Genomic DNA, 22074 nt, shown 5'->3' with positions numbered 1-22074 from the left:
AAGTAGAATCACACTGAAATAAATCAATTCAACAATATGCCTTTAGAAGACTGATGACCGAATTTGGCCCCAGAAAGAAATATTCCCCTTTGCTTATCTTCAGGTACTATCCCATTCAAATTCATTTGGGGAAACATAGTGATCAGAATTAACTAAAAGAAAAGGGTCTACTTAGTAGCAGAGATGAATGTTGAGCCCATTTCTTGACTGTCAGTCTAATTTCACTATGCTTTCAATTATGCCACCTTGGTGTTTAAGAACCTCACACCTCTTTTCCTTCTTTCGCATTCAAAAATTATTTTCATGCCATTTTCCTTTTTTAAATTAGTACTCCATACAACTCATGTTCAAATAAAAGAATTGAAGCAAAAATTTAATTTTAATATAGCATGACCTCTTTCACTTAAATTATTTTACAATACTTCCATACAAGCTAAATATGCTACTGTTTTTTTATGAATAAGAAAAATGCTAACTACTGACGTCATAGTTTGTGAAATCCAAATTACTTATGTGACTCTACACATTAAACATAAGGACAAGAAGAAATGACTCTTTTTTTTACAAAGGGACACAAAGAATCATTAACTTTAATCACAGAAAAAAGATGCATTTTAAAATTAGCATTTATAATTACTTGGATTTGTTTCATTCTGTTAAATATTGATGGCCTCAACCTGAATTAATGTCAAATAGAAAGATGTACAAATGCACTACCTGAGCTTCCAAGGAGAACGAACTGGATAAATTCTAGGAGTTATTACCCTCAAACTTTATCATTCCAATGCATCATTATTAATTATACTGTACATTTACCTCTTTATAAAACCCTTTCACAAATATTATCATGTTTAATCTTCACAACACATGACTGGACCAGAATTGTATTGATGTTAAACAGTAACCTACTCAGGGGGCTCCACCCAATTAGTAAGCGTCTGCTCTTTGGTTCTTGCCCGTTGTATAACTCCATCTGTTCTGTGTGTTTGTAAAATCCAGATTCAAATAACAAATAGGCAGGATGTGGCAGAATTGGAAAGAAAGAAACTTTGGAGAACTCAGAATGGGGCCTTGTGGAAGGAAGTTGATTTTTCACTGGGAAAAGTATTGATCACAGAGAAAATCGCAAATGAACAAGAAAATTATTGGTTTCAAACCACATTTACTCATGTAATCTCTTTATCCCAGAAACATTTACAAAGCATTTAGTATGTGTTAGGCCTAGGGGACATGATGAATCATCAGATGCAGAGAGCTAGGTTTCAGTCTCCCAATCTATTAGGATTTCGGTCTTCAATTAAGCAATAAACAGTAAGCATCTAACATATTTTTTGACACTATTAGTACTGGGGCTACACATTAAATAAATAATCCCTGGCTCTGGTCATTGTGTTAAGAGGTTCACAATCCAGTAAGGAAGACAAGACATTTAATGATGCGATGGGGCAGAAATCAAGGCATCCAGGAGGCACAATGGTGGCACACAGGAGGCAGTGATGAGCTCTAAAAAGGTGCCAGGCTTCAAAGGTACTGTGGTTTGAAAGATGCCTGGGAGTTTGCCAGTCAGACAAGCCGGGCTAGGACATTCTAGGCAGAACAGGATGAGCAGAGGCACCAAAGTGTAAGAAAGAACAGTGTATTCTGGGAGAAGTGTAAGCAGGTCAGAATAGAAGAAACTTGGAGTGGCAGAGAAAGAGATGGTACTGCTATCCTTACAAGGTTAGGGCTATGGATGACAGTTTAAGAATTCTCTGAAACTTTACCAGCTGTGGCAATGTAAAAACAAGTTGCAAGGTGTTTTAAAGCAACTAGGATACTTCATTACTAAGGAACTGACTCGTTTTAGGTAACATAGACCTGGGGGTAAGTTGGGCCTACCTTCCCACAGGAGAACACCATTTACAGATGGTACCTTGCATGTGTCCATCATCAAGAACCATCCAGAGAAGAACGTGAACCTTATGACCTGAAGTCAATGACTGTAACCTCACATAAAGGGGGCATGGATATCGTAATCAAATGGTCACTAGATAATGCATTTGCCTCTGTGGCCACTGGTGGTGTGGAAATAAAGAAAAGATTTTACACCACTAGAGAGTTGGAAAATAGTTTCCTTTTGCTCCCTCAGATCCACTCTTTTCCACCCTGCTCTGTGCCACAGAAGGCTTTACAGACAGCATTAGTGGGCTCCCTTGCCCACTAGCTTCCAGTTGGATTTAGCCAATGAAAGGTCCTGGCAAGATACCCAAGGTCTCGAGGACAATGAAGTCAGGCTGTTTATCTCCCTGGCTCCTCCCAGGCCAGCTTGCCACAGATCAGCCATGGTCCTTGACTGGAGATCTCAGCTCCTGTCGGTAGCCCTTTCCTGCAACTATAACTTGCAGTTCTGAACACCATTTAGTCTCCTTGCTCCTTCAAGCCTAGAGGTAGTTAAGAGTGTTTTGCGGTTGCTAGCTCTATGGTGCTCCATGTTCCCCTGCTGATATCCCTTCACCCTAATCATACTCTTGTACATAGTCCTTTAATTAAACTCATTGTGCTTTGTCCTTTCTGCTATTAGATCCTGACCGATACAGTGCACATACATATCCTATATAGTGTAGGTCATGGAATCTAAATGCCATATAATTCTAATGGGCTAGGTCAATCTGTATTTGTTGGAATGAGTCAGAGTAGGATTCCTGAAGAAGGTGGACTTTCATCTGGTCCTCAAAAAATGGGCAGACTTCTCTTAAGCTGAAGAAAAAGCACTCCAGCTAAGGGAACAATGCTAATAAAGGCAGAGAAGTGGAAAGGAGCACTGCAGAAGAAGCAGCAGCTCCCAGACTAGAGATGGGAACTGAGGAGAACTAGAAAACAAGATGGTGGATAGGAGAGTGGGGCACGTCCTGGTCATGGGCTTCAGTGAAAACCAGACAGAATTTTCACTTGGATGGAAATTCACGTGGATGGATACAGGGACCACTGGAGATTTCTAAGCAGTGAGTTGACCTGAGGAAAGTGCTAAGCAAGGAAGGTAGATAAATTTAGCTGCAGAGTATTAGAGAGACTGGAATGAGAGAGAGGAGAGACAGAAAAGACCAATTTGGAGGTGGTTTCCAGAAGGAGCTAATGACAGTGCCACAGGGAGGCAGAGGTACATAATGCCTCTCTTGATGCTCTCCTTAGAGCCCAAGAGAGGAACCTTTGAAGTGAGGAGCAGCTAAAAGTAATGGAAGGGCCAGAAGTAATGGAAGGGCCAGATGTTTTCCTTGCTACCTTTGTGTTTCAGAAGCGTACACAATTTTTAAAGCTGCTTATCTAGGCATTTTGCAATCAAGCTCATTAAAATGATCAGCTAAAATAAGACATAAGTAAAAGATAACAGGTCATGAAAGCTTGGACTCCAGAAAGATTCCCTTATTAGGTCTTTTCCCAGTGGCCTGTAGACAGGATTTATCCATCACTCAGAGAGACAATGAGGTATTATAAATAAATAAATAGTGTATACTGGAGCCCAGTTTTATTAACTGATGTTTCCTCTATGGAGAGAATTCATGTGCTGGCTTCTGACTGATATTGTGCACAAAATGTTAAAATTTAAACCAAAGGATGCATGCCATTAAAAGAAAATGCAAAAACATGAAGACACTCCTTTCATTATCTTGCTTTTAAAGAGATATTATGAAGAGATGAAGGAGAAGGACATTCAGGCAACCAACAGGATCTGGAATGATCCATGCCCCAGCCCACCAGGCAGCCCTGGGCACTGAGGTCCCATACACCTTGGAGGTATGAGCCAGTCCTGCATCTTTGGACCCTCTGGCTTCAGGCCTCTATAGGGATGGAGGCCAAGTCCAGGGATGCAACTTTGGGTCTCCCTCAGATATAGGTCTGATATAAGGAAAGTTCAGAAGAGTTTGATGCATTATGGCCCTGCTCATCAGGCAAACCCAAGAGATGCTAAACTGACTCTGGTTCTCCAAGACCTGGGTTAGACAGAAAGAATGCAGCAGGGGTCTAAAGCTAAGGGGCCCTCCCAAAGAGTAACAATGCCCTTGGTAACACTTTAGTGGCCTGAGTATCCTCAAAATAATAGCAAATTCTTATATAAGACACTTATGTATCTAGAGAGTCTGAGAGCTTTACCCATGTGAACTAATGTAATATTCACAATCATCCCGGGACAATTATTAGTCCCATTTTAGAGATGAGGAAACTGAAATGAGGTCACACAGTTAAGATGTGGCAAGGCAAGTACTCTGGCTCTAGAGCCTGTGCAGTTACTGCTTTCAGCCCCAGGTAAGAGCTTTGACCAGATCAAAATCATGATCACCTCAGTCCCATTCGTGCCACCTGTAATATGTCACGTCACAAAGCGAACTTTTCAGAGGAGCTCTTTATGTTTATATGATTGTTCAGCTCTCTGGTTATCCTCTTAATACCCAGGGCAAACTTACTTCATAAATGAGAATAGTGAGATGAAAAGAGCAAAGTGGCATCATGCCCAGAGCCACAGGTGGGAGTGGTGAGGGCATCAGGGTCAGAACCCAGGTTTTTCAACTACTGACACATTTTTCTTTTTGTTTTTCCCAAACCAAATTATTATAATCTTTCCTCCATGTCAGAGATGAAGGAATATTCTTAAAGGCACATGCCACATAATGGGCAAGTTTTGATGTGTTGGGACTTTGAGGGTAAGTTCTTAGTGTGGCTTCCTCAAGACTCATTTGAGTGTGGTCTTTAGTAAAAAGTTAACTTAGCCAGATTCACAAAAAAGTGCAAACACAAATTAATTATTTCTTCTCTATCCTGCTGTAGTAAACCAGCCCCTCTGACTCAAGCAAATGGAAAGAGGAAGAGCCTATGGCAGTAGAAGTGGGTCCTCTCAACCAACTGCTATCTCAGGGTGGCATCTAGACTAGCCTAGGTCCTTGGGAAACTGCTTTCCATACAGTCTTACATTTATGCATATGTACACTCTTAATCAAGTTAAAATCTGGGTTCACAATGCACTAGCTCATTAAGAGGGTGTAAACAATCAGTAGATAATCTAAGCCTCAAACCCACTTTTGTCTTCAATTGGCTTGGCAAAGGCAAGAGCAATCATTTTGGGGGATTGAACAATTTGGGCAAATGTTGTTTAAATAGCCCCAGACAATGTTTAACACTTTTGTATTCCAAAGTATCTTTGATGGAGTAAAGCCACTTTAAACATTATACGCTTATTATCTCTCGTAAGATGATATCAGACAGGCCTGTGGTTCATACAGCCATGTTCTCTAATGAAAGTTTTAAAATACAAAAAAAAAATTAAAGTCTGCAAGCGAGCACTTGTATTTAGCTTGTGTGTGGTGAATGGCCCTTGATTGGCATATCCAACTGGCGTGAATAATAAAAATTAGCCAAGAAATAATGAAAACCAATGGGCAGATAATAATGGATATAAATAGGAGATTAAGAGGGAACTTGTTAAATGGTTAGTAAAAAGAGGATTGTTTTTAGAGAAAGAGGAAAAATAGTCTTCTTATGACCTGGAAGGGACAAAAAAATGAAGCGGCTGGCAAGCTAGAGAGAGCAATGCTTTAAAAGAACAGGAAAAGAGAAATAAATCATAGTGGAGGTACTGGTAAGAATGAAGAGCAAGAAAATGGGTGTGGAGAGAGAACAAGAATAAGGGAGGAAAAGGGGGGAATTATACAGAAAAAATGTATGGGGAAGAAGAGGGACATGATAAAATAAAATACAGGAGATGAGGCTAAGTATGAGATGAAGGTGAGAAAAGAAAGCACAGAAGTTGGACTAGAACGCTACAATCAAATGATTTTCTTATAATACATACGGTTATGCCTGGGGCTCACCTTATCTAAAGGTTCTTTCTTCTTCTTTGTCTGCCTCTTTCCATTTAGAGCTATTTGTGTTCTCCCTCTCACTGGGGTTGTTCCATTCCAGTCTGTTTTCCCTTCTCTCTCCTCTCATATCAATATTCTATTATCCTTCCTCTTTGCCTAATTCACAGTGATGATGAGCTTGCCAAACATTTCATAGAATCCATACTTTAGAGGAAAGAATTCCTAAATTGCTTTACCAAGCTCTGTGCTAAGAGTTTTGCCTAAACCATTTCCTTGAATCCTCACACAACCCAATGAGGCAGGTACATTATCATCCTGATTTTAGAGGCAAGAAAATGGAGGCTCTGAATGGTTAAGTGACTTGTTAGTAATGGGTAATGAACAGATTCAGGGAAATCTGATGCCAAACTCACTCTTACCTACCCAAAACAGACTGTATAATGCTGTGCGCCTGGAAGATGCCAGCACAGTTCCATCTGACCTAACAGTAGCACCTTCAGCTTCTGTGGTGGTACTTCTACACTCCCGTCAATGGCTGGACAGTGGAAAGGAAGAGGGATTCCCTCCATAGAGGTCCTGCCATCAACAGACTCAACCTGAGTAGAATCCAGGGTCTCTTCCTCTTTTGCTGTATGTCTGTTTCCATGGTGCTGTTTCCCAGCTCACCCCTTATTTTGCCTTCCCTTATGTGCCTATCTTTGTTGAACGGAATTGCTTCCACTAATTACTGAGCTATTAGGACAGCATCTGGGGGAGGAGGGGAAGCAAAACCCAGGGGACTCAGAGCAAAGAAACGCTCTATTAAATATGTGAGCTGGTATAGAATTACATATTTCTGATGTGATTCAGTCAAGTACCATCGTATTTGTAAATGGGAATGTTGGCTGATAATCTAACTTGGTAAAGAACCATTATCCAACATGAAAAAATTGCTGTCAAGTTCAGATCTTTGAAATTAACCAACAAGTGTCTCCAACATGGTATTTGGTGAGTTTTACCTCCTTGAGATATGAAAACTCAGCATAATCTTTCGATGAAAGCACCCCTTTATCTAAAGCTATTGTGGGTTGAGAACAGCTAGATCCCATTAGATGACTAAATATACATAACTCACAGTTATTAAACAAGAATAAAATAATACAATGACCCTCTTAAAAGAAATAATATTCTCTAACTTGCTAAGGCAATGGAAGAGAGAAAAGCACCTCCACTATTTTTTTCTAATAGAAGGAGTTTTGTATGGAACTAAGTAGTAGCAAAGGGCAGCGAAAGGCACCATTTATGAAGAGTAAGTCAGGGAGAAACACTAATATCCTGAAATCCTACAAGGTCTTACAAAGTGCCAGAGAAATCACTGAGAAGACACAGGGCTAGCTGCCACCTACACCAGAGCCCACAGCAGAATGAAAACTTCCTTATTTGTGAGAAGGACCAGATTTTCAACTGCAGCTTCCGACCTCAGGCTTATGTCTCCTAGCCTTATGTCAGCAAATCTCCTCAAATTTTTCAAAGGCAGGGCTGCTGAATATATGGGTAAATGACCCAGACACATTCATCATCTTCTTCCTGAGCCAAGCTCATCCAACCTCACTTTTTCCTCCATACCTTTCACACATCTTTTCCCTAGTCCTTAAATGTTTTCCTGAAAGGATTTGGAGTTATTTACATAATGGAGGTGTGGGTAAAGTTAACTAAAATTGTCCTTCCACTCTATAAATTCGAAGTCATTTTCTATTTTCATCTCAGGTAATATATGATTTTTAAAAATTCCCTAAAACAAACAAACAAACAAAAAAACAAAAAAAAACCCTGAGGACATTTTGATTGGTGGGACCATATGAAAAGTGATTTGAAGACTCTACCTGCACTCCTGCTCTTCTGGGAATTGGAGGTAGCAACAGGCAGAATTAATTGACATTCTCACATCTCCAGGTCAGCATCCCCTTTCCAGATTTCTGGAGCTTCTGCCATTACTTTGTGATCTTGCTCCCTCAGTTCCCTGCCCTTGTTAGAAAGGAAAAAAAAAGTCACTCACCTACCCTGTTAGCTGATAAGATTTTAAAATATTTCCCCACTCTGAGGATAACTGTTCTCTCAATTAATTAAAAAAAAAAAAAAAAAAGAAGACTTTCCTTTCTCCCCCAAATCTATCTGTACGAGTAGAAATGAAGCCATCATAGTGCAAGAGTCTCTTAGGAAAGTTCCTTGGAAGATAGAACTCTTCCCAGATCCCTCTCAAACCTCAGCACCTGAACCAGGGGCCAGTGGCCTCATGAGGCCGTCCTAGTTTGGAGGCTGTCCCTGGATCCCAACGAATTGAGTTTAAGAATTCCCTTAATCTGTTCAATCGTCCAGTATTCTTGCTTTTCAAGGAAGATGTCTTTATAGAATGATGGAGAAGATGAGTTCTAGGAAAGACTATGAAGACTAACCTTAATCATAATGAAAATCTCTCCTTCTACTTGTCCCTTCCCATCAGAACCTATCCTTTCCTATCAGCCTACATATTTTCTGAAGCTGAACATCCTTAAAAAAAATTCTAGGAGAAACGTGCAATATATCAACGTATTTTGGAAGAAGTAGAGCATGACTCTGCCTCACTTTGCTTCATACTTAAGGTAGACTTAACTTTAATTTGAGATTTATGAAAAATAGTAACAAATTCATAACTTTGTTTTTTAAAAATCCCTAAAAGGTAAAGAATTATTTTTATGGTATTATTACTCTGTTTTCACTCTTTTGTATTTGACTGGTGGGACTTCATATCGAAACAGAAAATTCAGATCCCATACAAAAAAGAATGATTTCTCCTGTGTGGGAGAAATAATTGTCATAACTACCGTGTTTCCCGAAAATAAGACTTAGCCAGACAATCAGCTCTAATGTGTCTTTTGGAGCAAAAATTAATATAACACCCAATTTTATATTATATTATATAAGACCCGGTATTATATTATATTATATTATATTATATTATATTATATTATATTATATTATATATTATGACCGGGTCTTATATTAATTTTTGCTCCAAAAGACGCATTAGAGCTGTTGTCCAGCTAGGTCTTATTTTCAGGGAAACATGGTATGTAGGGATTTAATGGCTCAATTCAGTCAATAATTAAAACTATTTGTATGTAAATAGCAAAGTTAGAAGTTTGGAGCTACAAACCAAAAGCACCTTGCACATGTGTTTTGTTTGGCTTACATAGTGCTTTGTGAAAATGTGAACTAAATACCAACATTTAAAAATCAGGAGGTTTAATGTAACTAACTAGATATCTAGTTTTCTGGAAATAAGACAAGATCTGGCTGCACTGTGCTCCCAGTCCTACCTGACAACGCGGGACCATCCCCCATTCCCATGGGAGGAAACCTGTGCTCTGCCTCTCACTGCAGTCCCCACCACTTCCTGTTATTGTACAAGTGTGTGCACAGAGGCTGGCTGTTCTCATTGAGGTTACCTGCCTCTCTCTAGCTGTCATTTGGATTTTCCCCCTCTGTTTTGAGTTTTGTACTTCCTGAAATTTCCTCGTGCCATCCTGTTGCTCCAGATTTATCTCTACGTTTCTTCCTTTTCATTTTTCACACTCCATTTCTTGGTGTTACTGCCATGCCTGGCAGAGGTCAATGGCAATTTGGGTATTCATGCTGATGCCTTTCCAACGAGTTTTGTGCAAAAATACGTACCTGGCCCAAGAAACACCGTTTTGCCTCGTGCTTGAAAATCGAAGCAATTTACACTTAGTATCGAACAGGGGGAAGATCCTAAAAAACACTGCTTATCTGAGACCTAATTGCAGTGAAACCTGCACTGTTTTGCGCTTTGGTGACCTGTGCAGCTGCTGTAGGTGGGGTTAGCACTATTTGGGGATGGTTTCTACACAGTATAAGCACACAAGCTATAGTTTTATTTTTATTAGTGTGCTTTCTCTAAAAGTAGGGTTAAAGTTCTGAACTTACAGAAGTTCATAAACATATTTTATCTCAAGTAGTAATTCAAAAGTGTCAGTGCTATGGAAGCACTTAGCTGTTAGAAATATATTCAGCTCACAGAAGAATCATAAAGCAAACTGATTATTCAACATCACTGCTCAGATATCTAATGAATAGGTGTCTGTCATGCAGGGTGTCATGCAGGGTCTCTGGTCCCACTCCCCACCTAAGAACGCAGGACATGGTGAGGACAAAAAGGAACACCCACGGAGCCATAGATAGGGGAGTCATACCACTATAGCCTCGCTGGCAGCTGGGTTGGAGACACAGGAAGCAGGAGCCACACGATCCGCAACCTGTCGTCTACTTCTGTGCCAACCAATCTCACTTGCTAGCTGCAATCCGCTCTTGGTAGTTCAGCCACCATCTTCTTGCTAGCCCCCATTTGCTGCTAGCATAGCCACGGCAGTTATATTAGTGGCCAATGGTGCACTGGTTACAGCTGACGGCCAACAAGCCACACAGTTGATGGGCATCCAATCACAGTTGATGGCCATTTACTACCCGAGTGAGCACCTTTCCGCATGAGGGCGAGAGTCTGGAAACTGCATTCCTGGCTCTGTCCCCACATTCCACCCCTACAGGGTCTCGCCTCACAATCTACGTGAAAATCATCTTCCGCGAGGGGCCCTGTGCGAGGATCCTGGAGGTAAATTCAATATCCTGGACATAGCCAGTCTTTGTGGGCACAGCCAGGCTCTCTGGGCACAGCCAGGGTTTCTCAGGGAACCACCAGTCCTTCTGGGCACAGCCAGACTTCCTCGGCTTCTTAGAGTACCACCAGTCTCCCTAGGCACAACTAGGGCCTCTCAGGGCACTGCCACTCTCTCTGGGCATAGCCAGACTTCCTGAACACAGCCAGGGTCTCTCAGGGCACCGCTACTATCTCTGGGCACAGCCAGACTTCTTGGACACAGCCAGGGCCTCTCAGGGTACCACCAGTCTTTCTGGGCACAGCTAGACTTCTTGGATACAGCCAGGGCCTCTCACATATTCTTGATGTTGGCCAGTTGAGACACAAAAGCAAACGTCTGCCAGTTCCATTACATGGTGGTAAGTTCCCAACCAAACAGTCAAGCGGCCCATCAAATCAGGGATGGAAGGCAATTCCCCATAGTCCACAGTTATCTATCTGCTAGGGCTGCGCATTGGCCCCACAACATGTGCACTCTCCGCAGGACGAGGGCTCCAAGTCCTCCCCAACCTGGGATGAGGGCCTCAGCAAGCACTTCCCAGCCCATAGGGCCGCAAGGACTTTTGCTTTCTCTGGCGTATGCTGGTTGGGGAACCGTTCACGTCTTCCCACCCCTCCAGGGGGGCCAGCTCTCCAGCAGCTGCTCCTCCTGGTCTTCCTGAAACTGAGTGTTCATACACACAAACTGCTCCACCGCCCTTCGGAGAGCTTTGGCTGGCACCGTACCCTGCTTGCTGCGCCATTTGTCATGCAGGGTGTCATGTGGGGTCTCTGGTCCCGCTCCCCACATAAGAACGCAGGACATGGTGAGTCCAAAAAGGAACACCCACGGAGGCATAGATAGGGGAGTCATACCATTATAGTCTCGCTGGCGGCTGGGTTGAAGACACAGGAAGCAGGAGCCACAGGATCCACAACCTGCCATCTACTTCTGTGCCAACCAACCTCACTTGCTAGCTGCAATCTGTCATGCTCACCACAATCCGTGCTTGGTAGCTCAGCCACCATCTTCTTGCTAGCCCCCATTTGCTGCTAGCATAGTCACAGCAGTTATATTAATGGCCAATGGCTCACTGGTTACAGCTGACAGCCAACTAGCCACAGCTGATGGCCCATCCAATCACAGTTGATGGCCATTTACTACCCAAGTGAGCACCTTTCCATGTGAGGGCGACAGCCTGGAAACTGCTCTCCTGACTCTGTCCCCACAGTATCTCAAACTTAACATGTGCAGTATTGTACATCTGATCTCCACCTCTCCAAAACTGTTTATTTCCTTTTGGTCCTTAACACAATGCTCCGCAAATGGCAACTCCAGACTTCCAGTTGCTCAGGTGAAAAACTTTGGAGTCATTCTTGATTTTTCTCCTGCTCTTACACCTCACAGCCTATCCATTTGCACATCCTGTTGGTTATACATCCCAAAATGTCCAGAATCCATCCACTTCTCACTACTACCACTAATATCAGCATAATCACAGGCACCGTTATCTCTCACCTGAATTACAGAAATAGCCTCTTACCCGGTCTCCCTTGTCCCTTTCAGTGTGTTCTGAACACAATAGCCGTAACGATCTCTTTCAAAGGTAAGTCACTCTTCTTGTCATTCCTCTTCTCAAAACTCCTCATTTCCCATTAGCCGAGAAAAAGCTGAAATCCTTAGAGTAGTCACAAGCTCCTATATGATTTGCATGCCTACCCTCATGTGTCTATATCTCTAAACTTACGTCCTGTTCCACCTGCCTTGCTCACTTTTCTGCAGTGACCCTGTTGCTGTTCCTCAAACACACCACACCTGCCCCACGTCAGAGCTGTTGTGTCTCGTGGGTCCTTGGCCTGGAATGCTCTTCTCCCAGAAAGCCCTCATCTCCTTGAGATCTTTGCTAAACCTTCTGGGTGAAGCCTGACCACTCTATTTAAAGAGATTTCTCTTTGTCGCATATGTATTTGATTCATTTTATCTTAGTTTCCTCCACAAGGAATATACTCCACGAGGTGTGCTGTATGAGGGCAGGGACTTTTGTCATCCTTTTTTCCACTGCTGTTTTTCAGTACCTAGCACAGTGCCTGAGACATAATCGTTCCTCAATAAATATTTGTGATGGGACTAGGGAGAAATGCCATCAGTGTGAACTTTTCCCTTTTCAGCATGAGAGTCTGCAAAGAAGAATGTACGCTTCCAATCATGAGCATATTTGTATGATCTTTAAAAGGATAGAAGCCAAAATAAAGACATGGCTTACATTTTCTGAATATGACCAGCAATTTCTGGCTTATCAAAGCTAATCCCTACTGCTGAATTCCAAACAGGGGGAACCTTAAGACCTGAACAAAGGAAAATTTACCATTTCAGATTAAGTCATCTTAAGGTGTAAAGAATTCAGTTTTGATATTATGGTCACTGCTTGCTTTTGTTAACTGCGTGGGGGATTCCAGTGCATCTTAAATAAGGTCCTTTGGGGAGGCATGTTTAGGGGCATGTTTCAGTTCCACTCTGTTACTTCAGTGGCATCATTGACGGCTGCATTTGCTTTCTTAAATTAATTAAGCAAGGGGACCGTTAGATTGAGGTGACGCGAATGTCTTATTAGCTACGTACATAAGTGAACCATAATCTTAGCATGTAAATCCCTCAAGGCTGAGAAATTGAAACCTAAGGACATCTAATCACAAACAGCTAACTATGCTTTTCCAAATAAAGCAGATGCGAAAGCTATAGCCAATCAGAAAATGTACTTGTTTTGCTTCTTCATCTTCTCTCTAAAAGTGCTTCCCTGAACTCCTGTTGGTGTTTTCCTAGCCATTTCCAATTTGGCACTGACTGAGTCAAACAAATTTTTGTTCAAATAAACTCTTAAAAAGTTTTTAAAGATTTTTATTAAAATATAGCTAACATACAGTATCATATTAGTTTCAGGTGTACACAATAGTTACTCAACATTTATATACTTAAAGAAGTGGTCATCATAAGTCCAGCCACTATCTGACACCATACCACACTATCACAATATTACTGACTATATTCCCCAGGCTGCATATTACATCCCCATAACTTAATTTGTTTGATACCTGGAAATTTGAAATTTTTATTCCCCTTCACCTTCCCCTTCCCCCTTTAATTTTTCAATTACAGTTGATATTCAATATTATTTTATATTAATTTCAAGAGTACAATATAGTGGTTAGAAATTTATATAATTTAAGAAGTGATCCCCCTGACTAGTCAAGTACCCACCTGGCACTATACATAGTTGTTACCATATCATTGACTATATTCCCTATGCTTTACTTTATATATCTGTGACTATTTTGTGACTACCAATTTTTACTTCTTAGTTCCTTCCCTTTTTTCACCCATCCCAACCCCCCTTCCATCTGGCAACCATCAATATGTTCTCTGTGTTTATGAGTTTGTTCCTGTTTTGTGTCTTTGTTCGTTTTGTTCTTTAGATTCCACATATAAGCAAAATCACATTTTCTCTGTCTTTAGCTGTCGGGCTTACTCCACTCAGCGCAATAGGCTCCAGGTCCATTCATGCCACCACAGATGGTGAGAACCCATTCCCTTCCATAGCTGAGCAATATTCCATTGTATATATATACCACCTACTCTTTATCCATTCATCTATTGACAACATCCAGGCTGCCTCCACATCTTGGCCATTGTAAACAATGCTGTAATGAACATATGGATGCACATGTCTCCTTGAAGTAGCGTTTTTGGGTTCTTTGAATAGTTATTCAGAAGTGGGAATACTGGGTTCTTCATTGTCTCTTCTTATATAACTTTGTGTTAAAGTCTGTTTTATCTGGTATAAGTATTGCTACCACAGCTTTTGTCTGTTTGTTTCCATTTTTATGAAATATATTTCCCCCATCCCTTTACTTTCAGTCGGTGTATGTCTTTCAATCTAAAGTGAGTCTCCTGTAGGCAACATATATAAGAGTTTTATTTTCTTATCCATTCAGCCTCCCTATCTTTGGATTGGCGCATTTAATCCATTTACATTTAAAGTAATTGTGGATAGATATGTACTTATTGCCATTTTATTATTTATATTTTTGGTGTGTGTGTGTGTGTGTGTGTGTGTGTGTGTGTGTGTGTGTGTCTTAAAGAAGTCCCTCTAACATTCTTTGTAATACTGGTTTGGTGGTGAGGAACTCCTTTAGCTTTTTCTTGTCTTGGAAGTTCTTTATCTGTCCTTTGATTTTAAATGATAGCTTTACTGGGTAGAGTACTCTTGGTTGTAGGTCCTGGTTTTTCAGAACTTTGAATATTTCCCACCTTCTGCCCTGCAAAGTTTTTGTTGGGAAATCAGCTGTTAGTCTTATGGGAGCTTCCTTGTAGGTAACTACCTGATTTTCTCTTGCTGCTTTTAAGATTCTCTCTCTGTCTTTAACCTTTGGCATTTTAATTATTATGTGTCTTTGTGTGGGGTTCTTTGGGTTCATCTTGTTTGGAGCTCTCCATTCTTCCTGGACTTTTATGTCTATATCCTTTGCTAGGTTAGGAAAGTTTTCAGTAATTATTTCTTCAAATAGGTTTTCAATTACTTGCTCTCTCTCTTCTCCTTCTGGTACCTCATGATGTGAATGTTGTTATGCTTGATGTTGTCCCAGAGGCCCCTTAAACTCCCCTCATTTTTTTTTTTTTATTCTTTTTGCTGTTCTATTTGGGTGTTTTCTGCTACCTTATCTTCTAAATTGCTGATTTGATCCTCTGCTTCATCTAATCTACTATTGATTCCTTCTAATGTATTCTTCATTTCAGTTATGTAGTCTTTATTTCTTACTGGTTCTTGTTTATATTTTCTATCTCCATTTTCATGCTTCTATCGCTTTGTTGAAGTTCTTCCAGAGATCATTGAGCATCCTTATAACCAGTGTTTGGAACTCTGCATCTGGTAGATAGCTTGTCTCCATTTTGCTTAGTTCTTTTTCTGGAGCTTTGTTCTGTTCTTTTAATCTGGGACATGTTCCTTTGTCTCCCCATTTAGCTGCCTCCCTCTGTTTGTTTCTATGTAGGGCTGCTATGCCTCCTGATCTTAGTAGAGTGATCTTACATAGTAGGTGAGACCCAGTGGATCAGTCTACCTGGTCTCCAGAGCTGGGTGCTGCAGGTATCTCCCTTGTGGGTTGTGTGCCCTCCTGCTGTAGTTGAGACTTGATTGTTGTTTGCACATCAATGGGAGGGATTGACCCTCAGGCTGATTGGATGTGAGGACTGGCTGTAACTACGGTGGAGGAGCTGTTGTGTAGGGGCGACCCTACAGAGCAGGGTTTGCTTTAGTGGGGCTCTGGTGCCTGCCCAATTTGCTTTTGGGTGTGTCATGCTTGGAGGTGGCCAGGTGATGCTCCAGCTGGCCATTGGGTCTGCCAGCCATATGGCCTTATGGGAGGGTAACTGCTACAGGCCAATTTCAGCTGCAGTCCATGTCCTGCCCATGGATACATGGCATGAGCCACAAAGCAATCCAGAGATGGCCATCACCTGTGCTCTGCTTGGAGGTGTGAGAGGCCAAGCCACAAACCATGGCCAGCTGCCACTAGTGCTGGGCTTAGGGCTGCTCAGCCGGTGGTATAAGACAACCAAAGACAGATGCTGCTTGTTTGGGTTTTGTGAACCTCTGAGAGACTTTAGGAAAGTCTACAGCATGAGCCAAGGTAGGTCTTTTATACAGAAAAACTACTAGAAGGGGCTTGGGTGTGCCCAAAAATTGGGTGGGGCAGGGTCTCACGGACTCACTAGGGTGGGGCAGAGGAAAGGTGATAGTCAATTTGATGGAAACTCGGACAGGGCATCTGCTTGCCTCTGCACGCAGGAAGGGGGCGGGCTCAACAACAACAACAAAATGGTTTCCGCCAGCTCCTCCGTCTGGGAGAAAGCTGCCCCTGCAACCCTCACCCTGCATCCAGACAATTCAGCTCCTCCCTGTTTGTCCTTGGCACCTTTCAAGCTGCTGCCTCAGCGCTGGAGCTCAGAGTGTGTGACTCCATCACTGAGTAAGTCTGTGCGTGGGCCCATGAAGAGGAGCACCTGGGAGTGCAGCCACCCTCCACCTCACTCAGCCATAATCTCCACTGGTTTTCACAGCCAGAAATTATGGGGACTTCTCTCCCTGGCACTGAAACCCTGGGCTGGGGAGTGGCTGGGATCCCTTGCTCCTCAGGGAAGGACCTCCACAGTGGAAATATCCCTCCCAATTTTTAATGGTCACATGTGTGTGTGGGACCAGCCTGTTCCACCTCTCTGCCCCTCCTACAAGTCTCAGGGTAGTTTCTTCTGTATGTCTGTAGTTGTAGGACTTCCGGTCAGCTAGACTTCAGGTGATTCTTAATAATGGTTGTTTTGTGGTTTAGTTGTAATTGATGTGGTTTTGAGAGGAAATGAACACAGCATTTACCTACTCCACCATCTTGACCAGAAATCTCTATACTCTTAAAAATTTTAATATGCGTCCGTTTATATTTTAAAAGTTCTAACACCTTAATGGGGGTTAAGATGTACAACTCGTAGGCTTATATTATTTAAATGCAGCATGATTGTTCTGAACTTCAATAATTATAACTGCAGGAAATAAGACAAAAAGCATAAAAGAAAAGCCTGCTACTTTAGCAGAAACAATTACAAAACAAAACAAAATGTACCCTATATTGACGCTCTCGAAGTTTCAGTTCACTGTTGATTTGTTAGGGTTAATTTAGACATGAGTGTGATAATTGTTCATTGTATATACCATCAGATGAGTTAAAATGGGATATGATCGATTTTCCAATAGTTGTATTAATTCTGAAATTAGTATTTACCAATTTCAGGGAATTTTTTTAATGCTGACTTTTCTTCAAAGCACTGTGAGACAAGTAAAACCGGGTAGATAATAATAGCTAATATTTATAAAGCTCTCACACTGTCCAGGCACTGTTCCAAGGGATCTACAGATATTAACTAAATACAATGCTATGAGATTACACAGGAGTTAAAAGTTTTCCTCTACCCTCTTAGGGTCCCTGGCTGGGTCAGAAAATTTAACTAACAAAGAGGTTAACAGGAGAAAATCATACAAATTTTATTACATTTTTACATGTACATGGCAGTCTTCATTAGAGAATGAAGACCTGAAGAAGTGACCAGAACAGGAACTTTCTATACCTTTTAGACAAAGAAATTATAAATTTGTGAATAATCGACAAGACAAAGGGGTTTGGGCTAGGGATATTAAATGGTGAAGAAGTCACTGGGAAAACAAGGTTTAGTTTAACATGGTTTGTTTGTACAGATTCTTGGCCCCAAATTCCCCATCTCTGGCGAAAGAATGTCTCCCTTCCTGGCACAGGGAGGACATCTTTCACCAGGGAGTTTCAGGACTTGATTCAGGAAAGAAGGGTGAAGAGGGAGAGGTAGGGTGACCTTCCTGCTTCTGCTGTCTTTTTAAATTTCTTCATCTTAAGATATTTAATATGCCAAGATGCCATATTTTGGGGTAGCATATCCTGAACTTCATCACTGTTATTACCTCCATTTTACAGATAAAAAACTAAGGCAAAAGGAGATTAAGTAACTGGTCTGAGGTCACAAATTTAGTTATTGGCAGCACTTGGTTTGGATCCAGGTAGTCTGACTCTAGAGTCCATGCTCTTACCCATTGTTATAAAAAAGAAAGAGAGAGCGTAATACTGTGGTATAATGAGAAATATATTTGGTCTTTGTCCCTGGTTCCTGGCAGAGCTCCTAAAATCCTTGGAATTCCCTGGGAGATAGGAGTGTCATTTGTTATTCAGAGCAAGCCCCTTTGGAGCACACCTGGTTTTATGCTAATGAAATGGCTTAGAGTCCTGGAAAAAGGGAAAGATCCAGTGATCAGGGAAAAGACCCTCTGGAAAGGGGGCGGTGGGGGCTTGAGAGCTTGAGATTAAGCTCTTAACCTGTGGGATCTGACGCTATCTTCAGGTACATAGTGTCATAATTGAGTTAAATGTGTAGGATACCCAGTAAGTGTCTGACACAAACTGGAGAATTACTCAGTGGTGTTGGAAAACACCCCAGAAATACAAAAACCAGAGCTCAAATAATTAAGTTATTTAGTCTTATTCTGCAGAAAGTACACGATAAAATCTGTCTCTTGCAGAATCAATAGCACTGTTTTGAATTTGACAAACTTTGAACAGATAGATTCAATTAAGAATGTAAAAAAATCTAACTTCAAGCAACAAAACCTCTTATGGAAATGTCTTTCATCTCCTCACCATCTCCAACTTTCTGATATGAAATCCCAGAAGTGATTGAATATCATGCAATATCAGAAAGGTGGTATAAGGGCATAACAGGATATTCTGCCCCAGAGATTTTTTTATTGAGGCCACTACCAGGAATCTTGCGACACAGTTGGACATATGGGGAGTGTCACTGGGGTAGCTCTTCACACCTCACCTACACCCATGGCAGTGTATGACACCGGTGACAGGGTGGCTATTATCCTTCCCAGGCAGAAAAGGCCAGCACTTTGTACAGCACATAGCTTTGCCTCTGTAAATTCTAGCCACATGTATCAAACATGCTTTCAGGAAACATCAACTTGCTTGTACTACACAGCAACATAGTCTCCCAACATTGCAAGTTGTCAGTGTATTCCTTTTCCTTCTCAGCCAGCTTTTTGAACATTTTGTTTAGTTTTTAATTTTAAGAACTAAAGAAAAATGCGTGTCTTAAAATTGTTTAATGATTTAGAAAAAATAATTTTAAAAAGGAAAATAAAGAATTCATGTACCCTAAAATGATTTTCATATCTTTTTTAACATGAACATATTGCAATTGACTTTGGAAAACGAAAACACTTTTAATACCTCTGATTTTTATGCTTAAAACATTGTTTATCAAGCGGTTAACAAATTTTTTTCCTGGACACACCATTCTAATTTTCCCTAAAGCCCAAAGGAAGAGCATTTTAATTATAGCAAGTACTCATTAAATGCTTGTTTAAAACACCTTGAAAGTCAAAGGACATTGTGATCTTTCTAAGAAGTAAATCTGTCTGTGTTATACTCTGTTTCAATGTTTTCATGGCTCCCTACTGCTCTAGGATAAAGTCTAAATTCCTTAGCCTAGTATTTAGGGTAAGCAGGAGCCACATCATGCCAGACCTTTGAACATGCTAACTCCTTCTCCTGGAATGCCTTTTGCATCCTCTCCCCATGTCCTTCCTCTGGCCTCTTCCTGCTTCAGGTCTCAGTTTGGCACATTCCGTCTTTCCTGACCAGTTAGGAAGACTGGGTTGGTTGCCCTCTTACATGTTACTAGTTTACACATTCCCTGAAGATAGAGATTATATTTTCACTGTCGTATTTAGCACAATGCTGATACACAGTCTATGACTGATAAATATTTGTCCAATCAATGAATAAATAACATGATGTATATTATGAAAAAGGGGACAGAAGACTAGATAAGGTCAGATACTTCTACATATCCAGTCAAATTCCATCCAAGGCACACTCTCCATCTGTATTTTCCCTTCAAAATGTTCTAAATTTATCCCACAAGAAGTGTTTGAAAGTTTACTCTTTGCCAGGTACTGTTCTAAGTCTTTGGGATACACGTAGATGAACAAAACAAAGATCCCTGCCTTATTGGAATTGTATATTCTAACAAGGACACTGCAGATAAACATAACAAATAAGTAACTATATATGATGTTAGGGGATCATTACTATGGGGAAAAAGTAGAGTAGGGTCAGGGGGATCAGAAGTGTGTGAAAACAGAGTCCAGGTTGCAATGTTAAGTAAGGGAGGTAAGTAAGCCTCACTGAGAGAGTCACATTTAAACAAGTATAAAAAAAGAGTAAGCAAGTGTCCCCATGAATGTCCAGGCGAAGAATGCCTAGCCAGAGAACAGGCAGTGCAAAGGCCAGACCTGAGGATGCTTAGCTTATTCTAGGAATAGCCCAGAGGCCAGAGTGGTTGGAGCAGAGTGAATGAGGAGGAGGGAGGGGAAGGTGAAGGCAGAGAGGAGATGGCAGAGGCTGGCATGCTGGGGCAAGGATGAAGAGCCTAAGTTCTGCTCCAGGTGAAATGGAGAGTCAGTGCAAGATTGTGGGAGAGGAGCAACATGACTTGGCTTACATTTTGAATATGCAAGCCCCATTTGGGGAACAAGCGCTATTTTAGTAAACAAGAAAATGGTCTCTCTTAATTGATATCCTTTCATATCCCTTGAACAATTTCTTGTGCAGCCAATTCTGTGCCAAAGGAAAAGTGTCATCCTGTAGGTCTGAATCTTTCTTACTTGGTATTTCTCAGTCAAGTTATCTTGGCACATAGGAACATTATGACTGGTGGCTAGGATTTTCCCAAAATTCACAGCCAAGTTGATTTTTAGAACACTGCCTTAAGATGAAATACAGAAAAATGTAATTTTAATTTTGGTGTTTTAAAAATATTATTTGAAAATCAGGAGTGATAAGAGTTCTTACAGCAAGGGACACAAGATTCATGATGCAGTATAAGAATTTATAATTACAGCTATATAAATGTCCTACGAAATGTTACAGTATCATTGAATCAAAAGTTCCTGTTGACTTTCGGAACAACAGTAACATTAGAGAAATCGTCACTTCTGGACCCTTGTCAGTTTTTCTTATATCAGAAGAGAATGTATAGGTTTCCTGGTTGAAGGCTGAGACTTCAGGACTCTCTTCCAACATGGCCCAAGACAACTCTCCAAATAAGGCCATAGCAATGAATCATAGACAAAGCTGCCTAAATTTTGACGCTTAGTTGAAAATCATCATCAAAACATTCAGCCAAAAGCCTTACCAAGGTTATGCTACCAAACAAAAGCTTGCTTTAGAAATCAACACTGAAGAGTCTAGAACCCAGATTTGATTTCAGAATTGAAGAGCTAGCCACCAAGTTCCAAGAAGGTCAGAACCTGAGGAGGACTTAGAAGCAAGCCAAGGCCAAGATCACCCTGAAGAGAAGATTCATATTAAGAAGACAGATGGTGTCATAGCAGCTACACCTCCTCCAATTCACGCACCCTCATCACAGCATTTACAAACCACCCTTATCCTGGGATTGATTCCAGAGAGCAACTTGCTAGGGAAGTTGGGGTTCCAGAGTCAAGAGTCCAAATTTGGTTTCAAAATCAAAGATCTAGATTCCATGTCCAGAGAAAGAAAAGAACTTGATGAGCCCTTAGAACAGAAACAAGACCAGAAACAAGATCTCGGAGATGACAGAGTTCAAGGTATAGAAACTACACAAAATGGCACCAATCTCACCAGCGACTGCCATTTCTTTGAAGCCAGAAGATGGACCCAGAGAGAAATTCAGTGTATTTGATGTCATCAGCCTGGGCTCCAAAACTGTCTCACTCATCCTGGGGTCATACCTTTCTAAGCATACTTTCAGCTTCTTCAGAAGCTGAGCCTTCTGGAGATGGTAAATGACTTCAGAAGGCAGACAGATACAGAGCACCACACAGCCCTACCCACAGAGACTGGCTCCACCATTCAGCAGATGTCAAGAAAAATGAAAATAAACATATTCATATCATT

The 22074-nt window shown here is 41.2% G+C and overlaps 1 pseudogene; it reads left to right on the top strand.

The window, feature by feature from the left end:
- Positions 1–3711: 3711 nt before the first annotated feature.
- LOC109456554 (double homeobox protein A-like) lies at positions 3712–21859 on the top strand (annotated as a pseudogene).
- Positions 21860–22074: the final 215 nt, after the last annotated feature.

The sequence above is a fragment of the Rhinolophus sinicus genome, chromosome 1 (assembly GCF_057876585.1).
Source record: "Rhinolophus sinicus isolate RSI-liver-muscle chromosome 1, RSI-T2T, whole genome shotgun sequence".
Taxonomy (NCBI): domain Eukaryota; kingdom Metazoa; phylum Chordata; class Mammalia; order Chiroptera; family Rhinolophidae; genus Rhinolophus; species Rhinolophus sinicus.
This window is presented reverse-complemented; position numbering and strand designations above follow the sequence as displayed.